The sequence below is a fragment of the Micrasema longulum genome, unplaced genomic scaffold (genome assembly GCF_059751315.1).
Source record: "Micrasema longulum isolate JH-2025_06_02 unplaced genomic scaffold, ASM5975131v1 h1tg000260l, whole genome shotgun sequence".
NCBI lineage: Eukaryota > Metazoa > Arthropoda > Insecta > Trichoptera > Brachycentridae > Micrasema > Micrasema longulum.
In genome coordinates, this window is record NW_028277464.1 from 1,557,182 (window position 1) to 1,573,557 (window position 16,376).

General features: G+C 34.2%; 1 long non-coding RNA gene across 1 annotated transcript; it reads right to left on the bottom strand.

Moving 5' to 3' along the window:
• Positions 1-3,325: 3,325 nt before the first annotated feature.
• Positions 3,326-14,534, bottom strand: LOC148283138 (uncharacterized). Its single transcript, XR_015821927.1, has 4 exons — positions 13,627-14,534; positions 9,020-9,161; positions 6,218-6,405; positions 3,326-4,269 (listed from the first exon to the last, which is right to left on the bottom strand). It is a non-coding gene; the product is annotated as an uncharacterized LOC148283138 (long non-coding RNA).
• Positions 14,535-16,376: the final 1,842 nt, after the last annotated feature.

The following is a 16,376-nucleotide window of genomic DNA, read 5'->3' on the forward strand; positions in this document are numbered from 1 at the left end:
TTGTATAGCGCCATTTTTGTAAAAAATCACCTAAAGGGCGCTTTACAATTGTATACCTAAACTTACATTCTAACTAAACTAAAGTGATATATTATATTTCCAGATTTAAAATTGAGGGTATGATAGTCTAAAGAAGTGGGATTTTAGCTTGGATCTGAACTGACTGGGGCTGTTGATGATTCGTAAGTTTGAAGGCAATTGGTTCCAGGCAGAGGGGCCGGCGGCGGCAAAACCACGATCTCCAAATCTAGTGTTTGGGGAGCGCCAGATTTCGACAAGTTTTTCTCTTCCTGAATCAAATGCTGACCTAAGAGTAGATTTTCTTTGACATGTATTTTCCCTAATACAAAGGTCCGTTAGGTATTTTGGAGCCATTTCATGAAGGGATTTGAATACTGTCCAGCAAAGTTTGTATTTTATTCTCTCTAGGCTTTTTAACAAGTGCAAATCTCGAAGATGTGAGATGTTAGAATATTTTTTTACTCCCGTAATAAGCCTTGCTGTTGCATTGAAAAAAAAAACAGATGAAATTTTATTATTTTGATATTTTGGGAGATTTGGGTCCCATTACAGTAATCTAGACGCGAAACGACATAAGCATTTTTGTAAATGCCTCTTGTGAGCTTTAGTTGCATCTATAGGAATATTTCTCCGCACGGATTTGATCTGTCGGAGATGGAAGAAACCAGCACTTACCGTTTTATTGACCTGAGAATGAAGAGAAAAATCTGAATCTAAATGAACACCCAGTAGTTTAACATTTATACTAGGGGTAAGATCACAACCTGTTATTGAAATTGGAGATCGGTCTAAAAGGTGTTGTCGCTTTTTTGTCGCTGTCACTGTTCTCTGTCCTGGGCACTCTGTTTTCACTTGCATTCACTTATACATTCAGTAAATACTTTTTAGTATAAGTTCCTCCATTGGATCTATGGAGTTTGAAGTTGTCAATTTGTCGGACAAATTCAGTAGTTCACACGATGTTACTCGCGTGGACGTTCCCGAGATCTGCCCAGAGCCGTGAGAATATATGAAGTTGGGCTATTAAAAATATTCGTTTTTGTGAGAATTAACAGTCATAATTTTAGCAAGTTAAAAGGAGATGTTAAAAAAAATATTTTGGTAGTGAAGGGCTTCGCTACTGGCGTTGGTGAGAGAACAACTTATTACGAGATATCGAGATACTATTAATTTTAATGCATAACGGAAAGTTATAAAATAAACACTTGTACTGATCTCAAAGGATTCAAGCAAAACTAAGGTTGTTCAGATAGTGTGTAACTTTATGAAAACAGGAAGGTTTAAGATAATACATTATACTCCTAAATAATTATGTAACAACAAGTGTAGTTGTAAACTATTTCCATTACCTATACATGAAAAGATTTGTGCTTTCCGAAACTATGAATAGTAGTGCTTAAAAATAAATTCAAGTGTTCTCAAAACAAAGTGTTTAATTTAATCATGTTATTCCACAAAGTTAATGCTGATTTAATAAATAATACATTTATGTATGCGAGAGGTAAACTATAGTATTTCCAAAAACCAAATTTTTCAAAAGACCAATTAGTGATTATTTATGACTTAAACGTCCGGTATTTTTGAATGAGAGGCTTTAAAAGAAATTTGTTTTCAATTGCGTATTACTTTTTATGTGTCCTTAATGCTATAATATTTTCTTTTTAATTTTCAAACATGTTTAATGCTCAAAATGGAGATTCAATTCAATTCATTTATTTTAAATATAACACATACATAACAAACATATATTCAATACGTACATATTATAAAAAAGAAAAAAAAATACACGAAAGAGACTCATGTCAAAGTAGTAGGAGAATCCTACTCCGGAAAACCCCTTCGGATACATGGAACAGATCAATATCCAGAGCGATGTTGTTCAGCATAGCGGTAGCCCTTCCAACAGGCATAACCATAGGCAGGTTGGTCCTGAATATCTGAATTTGAAACAATCTATGCTGACGCTGTCTTAGGTAATTATCAGGAACATACAAACCAATGCTCATCATCATCTCAGAATTATCGATCATACCGCGCAACAATCGATAAAAATGTGTAGTCAAATACACATTCCTTCTAGTCTCTAAACTGTTGTAGCCAAGCATACCCTGGAGAAACTCGGTCGGGTAGAGCCAAGGATAATACCCATACTCTCTCATGTAGAGATATCTAAAAAACTTATTTTGGATTTTCTCTATCACAAGAGAGTACTTCAGTTCATGTGGCCCCCAAGTCATCGAGCCACTCTCGAGTCTACTTTGCACCAAGGAGATGTAAAGAGTTCTCAGTACGCGGGTATTTTCGAAAACCCTGGCCAGTACGCGGAACAAATCCTAACATCTTCAATGCATGACAACTGATTGTCTCTATGTGTTCATGAAATGTCAGGGTGCTCACAAATCTAACGCCCAGATCCTTAACATTCGATGTTCGTATCAGATTCTGGTCATTCATTTTGTATATTGAGATACATTTGTTTACCCCTAAAAATAGTGATGGTACAATATAAAATATTGGGTGTTATACTTTTCTTAGTATTGTATGTTTTCTTACTCTCCTTTACCTCTAATGAGTTTCTTCTTCTTAATCTTAGAAGCCCGTTTCTCTCCACTGCTGGATATAGGCCTCTTCCAAATTTTTCCATGCTCTTCTGTCCTGGGCACTCTGTTTCCATCCATGGCCCACGAGTTCGACGACGTCGTCAGTCCATCTCCTCTGTGGTCTCCCACTTTCATTTTACTTTCGGAGGGACTTCCAATTTAGTATTTTGGAAAAAATTCAAATTATCTTTGTTATTAAAAAAATAGGAGTTAATACTATTTACTTCGTAATAAAGGACGAAAAATTTGGATTCTAAATAGTAATGACTCAATTTCATCATATATGCTAGTTTATCTCTCGAAAAATTGTGTTTTTCATACTATATATTTTCCCTGGGTTTATGTGAAATCTCTATAAGAGTAATTAATAATCACTTGTGATAACATACAATTTTATACTAAGATGCTCTTATATTTGGAAAAGTGAGACAAAGAAGAGGTCGGAACTTATTTTTTATTACCTAATAAATATATTCAAGGTAAATTTAACGATTTGTTTTGAACAAATGTAAAAACTGCATTCAATTTTAATTAATAAGAATGTTTTATTATTTTCTGTTTTTCTTTGTGTATCCCATAATTTTTTTCTCATGTAGGGGTCAAAGCACCAATGAATGACCGCTTAAGGTTCAGCTTGTAGTGAAATTCACATTAAAAGTATACATTTCATTATTTAAGCGTACATAATAAATGAAAACAATAAAATTCACATTAAATTTTAGTACTTTTATTTTTTTATTGAAATACAAGTATTACAATTATAATTAATATTACTGTAAAAAAATATCAGAATCACCAGTTAATGACCACTACTACCCCAGTAAAAATAATGCTCAGATTTAGTTACACCATAACATTATAAAATACCCTAACACATTAGAATATGGATATGTTCAAAGAAATAGCATCAAATAAAACATTTACCACACCTTTCTTTATAAAAAAAAACTATCAATTTCAAAACAATAACGAAAAGACGCACTATTACTTTTTGACAACTCACAGTTTAAAACTAATATATTTGTTTCTTACCAAAAGATGTGTCCACCTACTGCTTTTGTCATAGTTTCTAGTGTTAAAAGTTTTTTGACTGGACACATGTAGCAATTCTTATTATATTGTGATTTATTAACCAATGGTTATTTAATGGGGGGTGGTCATTTACTGGTGCTTTGGACCCTACTCGTATATTTAAAATTATATAAATTCTAATGAATAAACAACTATAACAGTGTAAGTCACTCTCCAAGCACAAGAGTTAGTCTCTTTTTTTTTAAGAGTTACAGTTATAACATTTACTAGATGTATAAAAGTAGATTTGAATAGAATTTAAAAAACATGTACCTGTAAATATGTATTTTTTTTTTTAAATAAAAAAAACATTCATATATTTATTCGTTTTGAGACAATACACTACAATACCATTTGTGTCCTAAAATACGAATTTACAATGACAATATTTTGACAAATATATTTTTATCTTAAGAGGGAACAATAATATGTAAACATGATGTAGATGTGTCCTGGTTTAGTTGTATCGATGTTTAAACTCAAAAACACTTCTTGTAATACTGATTCAGGAATATTTATCAGCGGCATTATCACTACCATGTTCCCTGCTTTGACAAGTGAAATAATTTGCCGTGTTCTGAAATAAAATTGGCATAAATAAAATGTTTTCAGTTGCATTTTTAGAAATACGAGAACTTGTTGTAATAATAGTAATTTTGGTAATACGACACATGTTCCAAATGAAACTACGTAAAATACAACTCAAATAAACGTGAATGTGTGAAATTTCCCGACTCAAACAAATGCGAGTTTCCCGGGAAACAAATAATTTTATGACAATTTTCTGTGATTTTGTGTATAAACATAGGTAACAGTGATAACAATTCTATGTTTTTTGTTTCATTTTATTATCCTGTGAAGTTAATTGGTTTAGCATACAAAACCAACAACTTTATTTATTGATTTATTTTACAGAAACATACAGTCAACAATGATTAAATTACACAAAAAGATAAGATTTAAAGACAGACCAGTGAAGTTTCTAAATAAAAATCATGCATATTTAATTTTTAAATGCGTGCTTGCGTATATAGATATATATAATATAATTCAGAGTAATACTTCCAGTTCAGGATTTTTCTGACACTTTCAGGGTGAGATTCTTTTAGATATTGTGCTTAGTAGTTGGTATTTTTTTTTATTCAGATTACCGGTATTATAATATTTCGTAATCTCATACTTTAAACGTTTTAAAAATTATTTATTTTTTTATTTTATTAGGTAAACAAACAGTATGAACACAAATATTGCCAATTTCTTTGTATATTAGTGTAAGACACTTCACACTTAATACAATAATTTAAATTGTCTTCAATATAATAAATGTAAAAGGCGGCCTTTATAGGTACCAAGCCAGTGTATGCTGGCTTTAGTGTTATTTGTAGGGGAATTCTATTTTTTTTTCGGACTAAAAATGAGTCCCACGCGTTGTGTCCCGGTCTCGTGTTTTCACGTGATTTACCACCTGTTCAAAAAAGTGCATTTTATTGACATCTAGTGACTTTTTTGGTGGCCTTTATAGGTACCAAGCCAGTGTATGCTGGCTTTAGTGTTATTTGTAGGGGAATCATTTTTTTTTCGGACTAAAAATGAGTCCCATTGACCCATAAAGTTTTGCTTGGCAAGAACTTCGCCAACTCTATCTTTGTCTATTTTGTGTTTTCTGATTTTTCTCAACTCAAAGTTTTTTCTAAACGACGGCTTAAAGAATTGTTTCAAAGAATCTTTCATATTATAAAAATCCGATGATTCTGGCTTGACTAATATGCCAATCAATAGTCAATCCTTTTACTTTGCAAATCTTATTTTTTTCTTTTTTACACACATTAACAACCCTCTTGTTAGGTTTATGAGATACTTGCACACTCAAAACATCCATTTTAAATAAAGCAATTCAGCTTTAGTACAAAATAGCCTTAAATTGCACGTTCACTTTCAAACTGCACACTAAAAATGACAGTTAGAAAGAAAAATACTGTTTTTGAACAAATCGTGAAGGACATTTGTTGTTTTTCCACGAACACGATATTTTTATTTGGTGATTTAGTGGGTATTGGTTGATTTGACCTTATTTATAAACTAGTATGGAATAGACGGTAGGCACTAGATGATATTAAAGCAATAAAACAGTTTGATAAAATTTTGGACATTTGTTGTTTTACTGCCAAGGTCTTCAATCGTTATTTAATTTTTACATTTTTGTACTAGATACTGCTTACTTTTTTGCAAACGATTGCAAATATTGTTTTATTTTTTATAGTAAACGCTGATTTTTCGCCAATGAACTGTATTTATTTATGAAGAAAACAAAAAACAAACCGACTTATGACTGCGATAACTTAAGCATATTCATTATTGTAAATTGTGATTGCTCAAATGCTTAGCATGTTTTTAAGCGCGTCAATAATCATTTGTAATTGCGCTGCAGGATCAAAATGCTTTCGCTGTAGTGATCGCCAACGTCGGGGGGACCTAACAACGCAAGAAGAAGAATAAATAAAGATATCCATAAAAATATTACCAACCTTTTTTTGGCATTTTAATACTTAACAACGTTCTGGCAAAGTTAGTTTCCGTCAAAGAAGCATCCAGAACAAACTTCAGGCGAGATGGACTCATCATTTCCGGGTAAGTTGTTTTTTTTACTTCAAGTTTGACAACATTTCCTTCATTGTCATTGTCAATTGAGAACCGTTTTCACGAAGTGAAATTTCTACAAAAAAAAACAAATGCGTTTTTGTATTGCAATGGGTTTTTCCATGTGAGCTCTATCGATTAGTAAAATAAAAATTTAACAAAACGATATATGTATGAAGTTGTAGCGGTTCAAATGCCGTGAATTTTAACAAAACGAAATATCACAAAGCGAAATATCTACATATTTTTTTGGGGTGTTCAGTTTTTTAAAATCGAAAAAAAATCACAAACAAAACATGATTTCGGCCAAGAAAAAATGAGATGTGAAAAAACTTCTGGCCTACTGTATAATAATAATAAAATAATATTATTTGAAATATATTTTGTTATCATTTTATTTGTGCTATTATGTATGTAAAAAATATATATGAGGTAAATACCTAAATGTGTATATTTACATAGGTACTTAGATATGTCAGTAGACATATAATTTTACAAAAATCAGTTTAAAATGATTTCACGCAAAAGTAAACTTATTTAATTCCCAACATAAATCAATTTTCCATCCATTCATATAACTAAATATTTATTTTTTGAGAAAATTCGTAAATTTAGAACATTTTTACAAATAATTCTACTGATTCTACATTGTTGATTTTTAGTATTTGTTTAAGGATTTTATATATCTATGGAATGTTGTTTTTATTTGATTTAAAATTGTAATAGTTTGATTTTTAACATGAAAAAACTTTCTCCTGAAAAATTTACATTTCGTAGATATTTTGCTTTGTTAAAACGGTCCTCAATTATAACATTTTCCTGTGCATCTGAAGAAAGTTTATTTATTTTAATAATATATTCATCTCCACCGTGTTTTATCCAGTAAACTGATAAATACTATACATTAGAGTAGGCCGATGATGTATAAAGTTTTTTTTTTAGACATCAAAGTGAAAGGGGTCTAAAAAGTTGCATTTTGGATCACATTGAGCGTATTTTTTTTTTTTAATATTTCATACTACTTTTGGTCCTCAACCGAGGTTTGAAGTTTATCACTGTCTGAACACTTTGTTAATTATATATATTGATAAAATTATATTTTTTATTAGCAAAGATATAACTTAATTACATTACAAATTCAAACACGTTTTAAAACTACCGAAATGAAAAAAAGTTTACACTCCACGGAACTGATTCCGTTGAGCGCCTGGCTAATATTGATGAAAATAGTTGCTCATTAAAACATTGCTAGCCATTTATTACAAAATAAAGTGCAACTCACGCCCTTAGATGCTTATTTAATAAGATTTAATGCACATTATATAATTTAATTGTACTGATTTTCTTACTTAAATACAAAATGAAAGCCGGTTTAGCGCTAAAAATCGACTTTTCCGAAAACTTCAAGCTCTGGTTGAGGGCCAAAGGTAGTGTCGAATATTTTTTTAAATATTTTTTGCATTCCGAGTAATCCAAGGGGTAACTTTTTAGACTCATTTCATTTCAAAATTAAAAAAAAAAAACTATCGGCCCACCCGTATGCATAGTTAAACAAATTCAATAAAATGAGGCGCAGAAATACATTGTAATTCTATGACATTGACGAATCTATTTTTACCTAATTACAGGCACAAATAAAACTGTGAATTACACGTAGACACGAATTGCGCACGTAGACCGGAAAAAACATATTGAATTGATGTGATATCACCGAAAATCGAACCTGAAACCCCCGAGCGTAAGACGAACGTCATGGCTATTATGGAGACATCATGGAACGCTATTTTTTGATGCGTGATACGCACCATCAATTTGTCCCAGAGGGCGCGAAACATGATGTTTTCAGGTAATTCAAAATATGCGTATTTTAAACCATTCTAGAAAATTTATTTGGCATCGCAAGGAATAAATAATTGCTAAATAATTGCTATTGTACCGTGCTTATTCAAAAATAATAATTTAAAAAAACATGAAAACATCATATTTCCATATCTTTGGAAGTTTCTTTAATAACAAAAAGTATTTTCTTAACTTAATAAGAATTTAAACGCACCCACATTACTTGTTGAGTTATATTTAAATTACAACCAGAAGGCGTCATCATCTAAAGTTCGATAAAGTGTTGTTAGTACGTATTTGCACTCCTGATACTATATGCTAGCGACAGGCTTTATAATATGTATGTGAGACAAAAATGTATTGTTTTTACCCAAGAATCTGCAATAATTTCCACGAAATACGTATCTTAAGATGAATTGAACGTAGTTATGCAGAAAGCAGCCAGTCCACAATTTTGAAAAAAATATCGGGTGCAGTAAGGTCAATTATAAGTTTTGCTAAAAACAGCCAGGCCGCTTTCATACAAAAAACTGGAATAATCACATTTTGAAAATAGTGCCGATCACATAAACGGCATTTCTCAATTTGCAAAAAACACCCACAGCATTTGAATAATCTTTCGGTACTTAAAAAAATATTAAAACTGGTAAATACGTAATTAGATTCTTGTTTATAGTATATTTGTTTTTTTAAACTAATGTATTCATTGTTTATCATTTGTCAAAGTCAAAAACATTCTAACTGTTGTGTAGATTTAGATGGATACTATTTTCACAAATGTGCTATTATCTCAGTTTCACTTTTCTATGGCTGGCTGCTTTCTGTATAACTGAGTTAAATTATGAACTCACATCCACTCAATTGGAATTAAACAGCATCGGTGAATCCAGTCGTCAAGTTCATACTCGGAAAATTCAGTTCATGTTTTGCAGTTTGCAGTTTGCAGAGCCCTCATAGAAGAGAAATGTCAATCATGCCTTAGGGTTGTTTGTCCTGAAAATATTTACAATTTTTCATTAAATTCTGAAAGGCCGTGAAAGAAAAAGATGATCGGTACTACACTTTAGGCGTCCGGGACCTCAAGAATGGTAGGCGAACGCGCCAACGCGGACTTATCTCAACTTGATTACCTTATTCAGGATTTTTTTATCTAAAAGCAGCCATCGAGTCGAAAATACTCGTCCAAGGTTCTGGTTCTATTTCTCACACAGGACTGTATTCTTATTAGGTATAGCGCCCTTTAATATAATACTTATTTAATGATCCTGTGAAGTACAGGCCGTCAGAAGCATGAAAATTAGATCGAAGGTTACAGACAAATTGACTATAGGTCATTGAAAACAGTAAATGCAAATTCTAAAAAAAAGCGAATCTTTTGTTAACAAATAATTTTTTTAAATTTAAAAATGGTATTCAGTAAGGCTAAACAAAATTCATTGTTTTTGCAATGCGCGGATCTGAAAAGAGGCCTTTACAACGGGTTCGGGTAAGTGGGTGGCGCTTTCAATGTAATGCTTGTATAATATCATTGTTTCTTTCAAATACTGTATTTATATATTTGAATTCATGTTATTTTGCATGGAGAAACATTCTGAAACATCACTTCACTCTTTAGACTTTAGAGTTTCGCACTACGCCTTAGCGCCTGCAACCTCAAACATGCTGGCCGAATTTAGTGCGCTATGACTTTCCATGTATCTGTAGTCGTCTTTCAGTTAGATTCGATGTAGGAATACCTACTACATGTAAGTATCTAATGAATTGTTGGTTGTGAAATTTTAGTTATTAAATGTTCACGGAAACAGAGAGAAAGAAGGGAGAGTAGGGACGGCCTATACCATGTCTTCTCCCTTTTATATACTTTTTATTTCATTTTTAATTTCTTTAATATTTACTTTTTCCCCTCTCCTTTACAGAAGAAATACAGTTCATAATACGAGACATGTTCGGAAAGTAAGTGTACTAATGTGTATTTAAAAAAAACACAGGATATTATTGGTAAAATTATTGACTATTTTTCCATATAATCGCCATTCCATTCAATGCATGTGGTGAACCGTGGCACATGCTTCTTTATGCCCTCCTCGGAGAACTCTCCCGCCAGCTCTTTCCCCCACTTCAGAACCTCTTTCGGCACCTGCTCGTCGATTGCAAATTTCATTATTCCCATGTGTGCTTCAGGTAGGTGAAGTCAGGAGAATACGGGGGGTGGTTCAAAACATCCCAATCAAGTTAGTCTTAGCGCCTTGGTGGCTAAGGCTGTGTGATGACTGGCGTTGTCGTGCAACAAGCAAACTCCTCTCGTCAGCATTCCCCTCCTTTTGTTTTGAATTTTGAATGCTCCTTTTTGAGTTTTTTTAGGGTCTCACAATATTGCTGTGCGTTGATGGTCTCCCATTGAGGCAGAAAATGCTGCCTTTTCGGTCCCAAAACACTGAGGCCATGATTTTTTTGCCCAAAATGGTGGTTTTGAACATTTATTCTGCCTTCACTAAACCACTCATTATGTTTATAACATCTACGCCGTAAACCGTTTTGATTCGCGAAAAAAAATCGGTAGGTGTTATTTCTTCCGCGAGTAGGAAGCAGATCACAGCACGTGGCTCGCACTTGGCAGGTTTTCTCACCGACATTTTTCACGCAACTGGACACTACAACGTGAGTTTAAGTGCTATCGTGTTCCTGCAATGCTAGCTCTGTCAGCAGATTCCCCTATAAAACTTAGTTTTGCCAACCCTCAAAAATACAAAAACAACAACCCGTTATAGTCCACACTACACTTTCTGAACATGCCTCGTAATTATGAATGTGAAATCTGCAATTGATCGGTTGAAAAGACTGTATGATAACCATAATAAATACATTTAGATCTAAATAACTACCTAGGAAGGAAATCCAGCCTGTCTACCAACATTTTGACATAGTCAAAACATTGTTGATAAAGGACCTCTTTGAAAAGGAATATAGAAGTCTAGAATGGGAAATGTTACGCAGTGTGGAGCACTTGGATTAGACAATGATAAGTCATAAAGCCCGTAAATGACTCCCATATTTCCTGCCCTAAGAATTTCTTGCGAGATTTTCTAAGAATTTCTTCATTTTTATTAAGATATATAGTATGTCTTACTTTATTAATTTACCTTCTTATTTCTATTTCTTTTTTAATATTATTAAAACATTTATTTGGTCATTTTTTTCGGTAGCCGCTACCTGCTAGAAAATTCGGCCTTTCGGGCCCCAGTCAATCAGCCCAGTTAATTAATTAATAACAAAAAACTTTCTTGTATTACAAAACGGGCTTTGTTTCCCCTACTGTCTAATCGACTGTAGGGATATTCATGCCTCATGCCTTGTATATCAAATAACTTCAACGAGTTTTAAATTGCTTTGCACTTCAACATATCGTCGGCCTAACTTTTAAACTCATAAAAATCCCAAACTTACTTTTTTTAAGGGCGTTTAAGTACCTTACAAACACAGTTTTTCACTAAACAGTTTTTACCTCAGTAGCGATTTGAAACGATTATTTTTATTTCTACATTATACATGCTGTGTCCGGAAAGTAATGTCAGTAAGTCGATTACAAAGAAGTTATTACACTTTTCGTTACAACACATCAAAATTCATAAAAATTCTTCAAAATAGGCTCCTCCTGCATTGATGCATCGGCTCCAAAGATTTTTCGAGGCATCGAATGCGCCACAGTAAGCCTCTTCCGGAATACTCCTTAAGGCCGCGGTACAAGCTGCTTGGATCCCCTTGATAGTCTCGAAATGCTTTCCTTTCATGGGTCCTTTCAGGCGTGGAAACAAAAAGAAGTCAGGGAGAGCCAGGTCCGGACTGTAAGGGGGCTGGGGAATCATTGGAACCCCTGGGCTGGTATTCCGAACGCGTTTACAGCGCGCTATAATGCGTATTTAGTTGGAAATGGAACTGGCTTATACAACAGATTTACTCAAAAAAGAAGAAGAACATTCAAACACTTTAAAAGATCTCATAAAAAATGAAGTAAATAGCAGTATTAATAAAAATCCATATAACCAAAAATTAATGAGCTATGCGTCGATCACTGCGAATAGGCAACAAGAACCAAGGCACGCAGTGATCGTTTCATCGAAGGATAAAGACGCTACTCACGAGAGTATCACCAACTCGCTTAAGGAACTAGTAAACCCCTCAGAGCTAAAAATAGGAGTTAGCAGTTTGACTCGAGCGAAAAATAATAAAATTATTATAACGTGCCCGAAAAAAACAGATGCCATCAAGATAGTCGCCGAAATCCCGAAAGTTTCCAAAGGAATACTTTGCGCTGAAGAAGGAAAACTTAAAAAACCAATACTTGTACTGAAAGGAATAGGAAAAGAATATAAAGATGAAGAAATTCCTGAAATGATAATTCAGCAAAATGACACAATATTTGAAGCCATTAATAAAAAAAAACCGGAAGAATGCTTAAAAATAATAAGAACCGCCAAAAATAAGAACGAAAACTTAAGAAACGTCTTTATTATGGTTGATGCAAACATAAGAAAGGAACTGTTGGCAATCGAAAGAGTTAATATTGGCTACATGAGAATACATGTCGAAGACTCTTCCGCTCTTCTCCAGTGCTATAAATGCATGAACTTTGGGCATTCAACATCTAAGTGTCTCGAAAAGAAGGACAGATGCCTACACTGCGCAGGTGAACATAAATCAATGGATTGCTCACATAAAGATGATAAATCTATGACTAAGTGTTGGAACTGCTTTAAATCTTCGCGTGGCAACGAACATGTTACAAAACATAAGGCCAACAGCAGGACCTGTCCTTTTTTACTCAAAATGGAAGAAAGAGCCCAGCAAAGAATTGACTATGGCTTATAAGCTCCATACTCGTCCTCTTAAGATACTTCAATGGAACCTTCAACGCTGCAGAGCAGCTACTGATGAATTGTATGCTAATCGTAATCGCGTAGATATTGCATTAGTACAGGAGCCATACGTAGGCGCTTTTAACAACATGAAAGCTCCACCAGGCATTGTAGTATTTCAAGCGCCTCAAGTCAGCACACGAGTAAAGGCTGCAATAATAGTATTCAAAACTGATCTTTCCATTATGATGCTAAGTCATTACTCAGGAACTAATGATGTTTACGCTGAACTAACGCTACCAAACGAAATCCTGGTGATTGGATCAATTTATATTGAACCGGATCGAGATCCTATTCCGTCACTAAATATATTGCGAAATGTGGTAAGAATTAATAATAAAACTGTACTTGCTGGCGGAGACTTAAATGCCAAAAGCTTGTGGTGGGGTAGCAATAAAACAGATAGAAGAGGAGAGGCTGTAGCAGATTGTCTTTCCGAATTGGATTTCTACATTCTTAACTCTGGCCACAAACCTACATTTGAAACGTTTCGTGGCACTCTTCACATAAAAAGCATTATTGACGTAACCTTTTGCTCGACTTACTTCTTAAAAAGTGTTACAAATTGGGAAGTTGCTGATAAATTGAATTCTCTTAGCGATCACAATCCCATTACTTTCACAATAAATACCAGCACTAAAATACCTCACAAACAGTCTAAAATCTTCAAATATCCAACTAAAAATGTGGACTGGAATTTGTTTAAACAAATAGTACAAAAAGAACTATCTGACAGAAAAGTCTCAAAAACAAGTTTCAGTAGTGCATCTAACTCTCGAGATTTAGAAAATCAAATTAACAATCTTAATCAAGCACTAACCGAGGGATGCAATTCAACAATGATACTAAAAAACAGTACAAAATATAGAGAACCCTGCCCCTGGTGGTCTAATGAACTAACTGCACTGAAAAAGAATGTGATAAAAGCTAAGCACAAACTACGGAATTCTGGAATAACTAGACGCGAAACCATTACGCTTCCCGCATATTTAAAAGCAAAAGAAAATTATAAGAAAGCTATTGCTGATGCCAAGATAGAATCGTGGAAAAAATATTGCTCAATACAAAACAAGGAAACAGCTTGGTCTGCTATATACAGGGTCCTAGCAAAGAATGACAACAAGAATCCTCCAATGTCTCTTAAAAATGGAGACACAGTTTTCAAAACTGCTGAAGACTCTGTGCAGGGTCTTTTGGAACACTTTTTTCCAGACGATGACGCCACCTCAGAATTAGTGCTGCACTCTGAAATAAGAAACGAAGCTCAACTTTCATCTATTGAACCAGACGACCCACTATTTACCAAACAAGAAATAGTTAATATACTACGGAATATGAGCCCCAAAAAAGCACCGGGCAATGACTACTTTACATTAGATATATGCACTAAGGTCACAGAACTATTTGAAAATGAAGTTTTAGAAATGTACAACGCATGTTTACGACTTCATTGCTTTCCTATCTATTGGAAGTGCTCTAATGTTATTGCTATACCAAAACCTGGCAAAGTCGAGAAAAACGATGTTAAATCATATAGACCTATTGGGCTCATTCCAGTTTTTGGAAAGGTTTTGGAGAAACTTATGATTGAAAGAATTTCTTGGCATCTTAATAAAAAGCTAAGCCCAAAACAATTTGGCTTCACACCCCAGAAGTCTACCGAAGACGCCTTAAATGCAGCCATCAGCTCTATAAATGAAGGAAAAAATAGCCGCCAAATCGTCATAGCTGTCTCATTGGACATCCGTGGAGCCTTTGATCATGCTTGGTGGCCATTCCTAATATGTCAACTACGTCGAAAAAACTGCCCTAAAAATATTTTGGAACTAGTTATCGACTATCTTGAAAACAGAGAGGTCAAAATAACACACGCAGATATAACTAAACACAAAAAGACTTCACAAGGATGTATTCAAGGTTCAGTTTGTGGTCCAAGCTTTTGGAATATAATTTTGGATGATCTTTTACAAATAGATTTTGGAAATGGAATTAACATACAAGCGTTTGCTGATGATGTTTTTCTGACAGTCAGAGCTCAACTTATGTCTGAAGCCGAAGAAAGAACAAACTGTGCCCTTTCGACAATAGCTGATTGGGGAAAAAAGGTTAAACTTAACTTCTCAGAGGAAAAAACGAAAGCGATGTTAGTAACCAAAAGAAAAGAAACTCTTCCTAATTTATTCATGAACGGTGTAAAGCTAGCTCTTGCTGACTCTATTAGGGTATTAGGTGTAACTGTAGACAAGCATCTCAACTGGTCACTACATGTGGATAACGTCTGCAAGAAGGCTGCCAATCTTTCTGGAATGCTTGTGAGAGCGGCAAAACCAACATGGGGGTGCTCTCCTGCGGTAATGCAGCAAATATATTATGGTGCAATTGAACCTCTTGTTACATATGCGGCCAGCTTATGGGGTGAAGCGGTAAAAAAGAAATGCAATAAGAAAAAACTTGACAGCTTACAAAGACAATTTGCCATAAGATCTTGTAGAGGATACAGAACCATTTCACTCATCTCTGCTCAAGCTCTAACAGGATTTACACCGTTAGACCTTAAAATTCAAGAAAGGAAGGACATTTATAATGTTAAGAAATTTGGTAAGCTGTATTCCATTCCAGATGATCGCAAGTATCAAGGAACTGCAAACTATTTCGATTTACCTCACCCGTGCGAAAGGATTCCCGAAAATATTCTTTTACTTGACAAAGATATACCTCCTTATGCTCCCAACGAAATTAGAATCTTTACGGATGGTAGCCTGCTCGACGGAAAAGTGGGAGCGGCATTCGTTCCTTTTGAGAGTGATAAAGAATTACCAGGCAGAACATTTAAATTAGATAATTTCTGCTCAGTTTTCCAGGCTGAACTACTCGCAATACGAGAAGCTCTCGAATGGTTATTAAAGAAACCACCAGAGAGATGGGTTATTGCAAAAATATTATCAGATTGTCGTTCGGGCGTTCAAGCTATAACAGATATTCGGTCGGTAAATCCATTCATTGTAGATATTCAGAGTAAAATTAAGCATCTAAAAATAAGAGGGATGAACATTCAAATATGCTGGATAAGAGGACATGCTGGTATCGTAGGAAATGAGAGAGCGGATGAACGAGCAAGATCCGCAACTTGTAAAAGAACGGCACCTTTCTTCTCAGAATTTCCCCTTAGCTTTGCCAAACGCTGTATAAAACAAAATACGCAGCAGCGTTGGGAGGATCATTACCGCGCTTCTTCTGCAGGTAAAATCACTAAAATGTTTTTCCCAACGCTGGCTGATGCAGCAAACTTCCGTCA